The following is a 2862-nucleotide window of genomic DNA, read 5'->3' on the forward strand; positions in this document are numbered from 1 at the left end:
ATTTTATTGAAAGCAAAACAATAAGATGTTCTGATTGGCAAAAGGGTTATTTAAAACAGGGCCAAACCACATTTAACATTAATTATACTAAAGTAAGAAGTATACTAAAAATTTGCTACTATATATAGAAAATACAAAAAGGAAGCTCTATTCTACCAAGAGTGTAACAAGAGGTAAGAGGAGCCGAAGCCACTCTCTCTCTCTATAATAATCTGCTCATTTAAGTATTTTTACAGGGCCAAAGGAGCAGCTGCACTTTTTCACTTTAAGACTGCAGAGTACACTCAGAGTGCCAGGATTGCACTCAGCGTCCGTCTCTGCAGACATCTACTGCACTGTTTAATACGACTTCCCGGCTAGATTTACTGTGATGGCTTTTGAGGCAAAGAGGTATAATATGACAAAACATGGCCCTGTAACCCCAGGACAGTCAGCAATGTTTAGTGGTGGTGAGACCCATTTAGCTGGAGGATTGGCAAATATATAGCTTTCCTCCCTTCTCATGTACAGAATTTCAATAAATGGGACTGTAAATCAGGGTTGAATTTAAACTTGACTACATTTTCTGTCTTTTTTTTTTTCTTTTAACTGTACAGGCCACAGTTTGGGAGGTAAAGGTGGAGGTGTGTGTGATTAAGTAACTTTTTACTTTGCACCAAGTGGCAACCTCCAATACCGCCAGCAAGATTACTGATATTAGTCTATATGTTAATCAGGTTGTATCAGACGCCACCTCTCTGGGGACATCTCAGGCCCTCCAAGGTTTGGAGGCCTATCTCCACCCACCACCACTTCCCCTGCCAGTGGCGGACTCCCTCAGGTGTCGGTGCGTTGGTGGTTCTTTGTGTCTGGGGGTGGGCGTCCGGGTACACACCGGCTCACTCCTTGGCGGCCGCTTATCGGGGCCTGGAGCCTGGGGCTCGCTCGGGCCACTTCGGAGGTGGGGTGCCCCCGGCCTCTCGGCCTGGGGCTCGGTCACTCAGGCACAGCTGGCTGCCGGCGGAGCTCACGGGCGCGTCACTGCAACTCCCCCTGGCTTCTGCTCCGCGGCTGCTGAGTGAGCCCTCATCTGGGACTCTCCTCAGCTCTTATCTGGGACTAGTGGCCAGCTGCCCCTCTGTTGGTCTTCCTTGGTCTCTTGTGTTCTGGAGGGCCTCTGGATGTCTGGAGTCTTGATCTCCTCCATACCTGCTTCATCTCCTGGAGGACGGGGCTGTGGCTCCCCACACTCCCTAGCAGATCGATTACATGAAGAACCTTTGGTAAATCACGAGCATGCTGTCCACCACAGGTGTACACACGGGGATCTCACACACGACAACTACACCCTTTTTGGCTCCTGCCTCAAAGCACATGTGCGCTGTCTATCTTGCGTGCTGCACAATATGTTTATATATTTAGTATCTACTGTTATATCTACTCCTAGCTAGTTTATTGTGATGGTGCGTTTTGTATTATTATGTTGCTCTTTGTTGTTTGCTTTTCTTCTGTTTTTTTTCTCCATACAGGTGATCCAGGTGTTTTGTTTGTTTTTTCTTTCTTCCCCCCTTCTCACCGTCTCTTCTCCCCTTTGGTTTTCTTTCTCTCCCTCTCTTTCTTTCATTCTTTCTCCCTGTCCTATCCCCCAGTCATGTCTGTCCCGTTTGTAGCAACTGAAAATAAAATAAATTCATAATTATAATAAAGGTCAATCAAATGGACCAATATGGCAAGGCCATGATGATCCACTTGGTAAAATAAATCCGCTTGGCATCTTTCTTGGCCTTAAGACAACAATTCTGATGGCTAAAGATCCAAACGGGACACAAAAAAAAAAAAAAAAAGCAAAAAAACAAGAAAAGTAACAAAGAGATGAGATAAGCATCTTTAACCATGTTACGAGCGTTGACATTGCAGTTTGTCCACCAAAGACACCTTTGCTGTTGGAAACACATATTTGAAACGTCACAAACACGACAACCAGCTGATCCAAGTGAACTCAAGCAGAGTGTAAACAAGTAAAACAATAACTGCTGTGGAAACTCAAATACTGGATTGGTTTTTAATCTGGTATCGGTAAGATGCTAATTTAATTTGTATCCTGTATGTATTTGTATGCACTAATAAGCCTATATCTGTGCCACAGTAGTGGTTATCTGCCTCTTTTTTAGCCTGTTATACAAATGCCTGTATGGAGCATCCACATAGGAAGTGACTAGAAGACATGTGGTGGCGACAGACCACAGAAAGTGATGAAATAACCGCCAGTCTTGTCCTAAGTTAAACTTTTCTCAACTTTGAAGCAAGCAATTGAAGCTACTACCAGTGAGAGCAAAGAAACCCGTTGATTGTCTTGAACTAAAGCAGCCAGCTACCAGTTGAGTTATGACCATAAAAAGACACAGGACTGTGTGAATAATTTCTTTTAACAGTGAAGGAGCTACTCATCCCAAAAGTTTTTGCAAATCCCATAATGATTTCCAACTTTTTCAAATGAAATTCTTTTCATTATTGCAGCGCTGCATAATAGGACTTTTGATAATAATATCAATTATTAGTTATTAATCTTTGGCTCTCTTCCATAGCATGTTTTTGTCTTGTCTTCCCCTCCTCACCCCAACTGCTCACGGAATATTGCCGTCCATCCCGTAGCCTGGTTCGGCTGTAGGTTTCTTCCTGTTAAAATAGATTTTTTCCTTCCCGCTGTCACCAAAGCGCTTACTCATAGGGGTCTTATGATTATAAGGGTTTTTCTCTGTTGTCTTTATATTATTGTAGGGTCTTTACAATATAAAGCGCCTTGATGCAACTGTTTTTGTGATTTGGCACTACATAAATAAAACCGGAATTTTTTAAATATATTTTGCTGTTTGTGTGTAGCAA

Source organism: Haplochromis burtoni, unplaced genomic scaffold (assembly GCF_018398535.1).
Source record: "Haplochromis burtoni strain Fernald_Lab_line unplaced genomic scaffold, NCSU_Asbu1 Contig_112, whole genome shotgun sequence".
NCBI lineage: Eukaryota > Metazoa > Chordata > Actinopteri > Cichliformes > Cichlidae > Haplochromis > Haplochromis burtoni.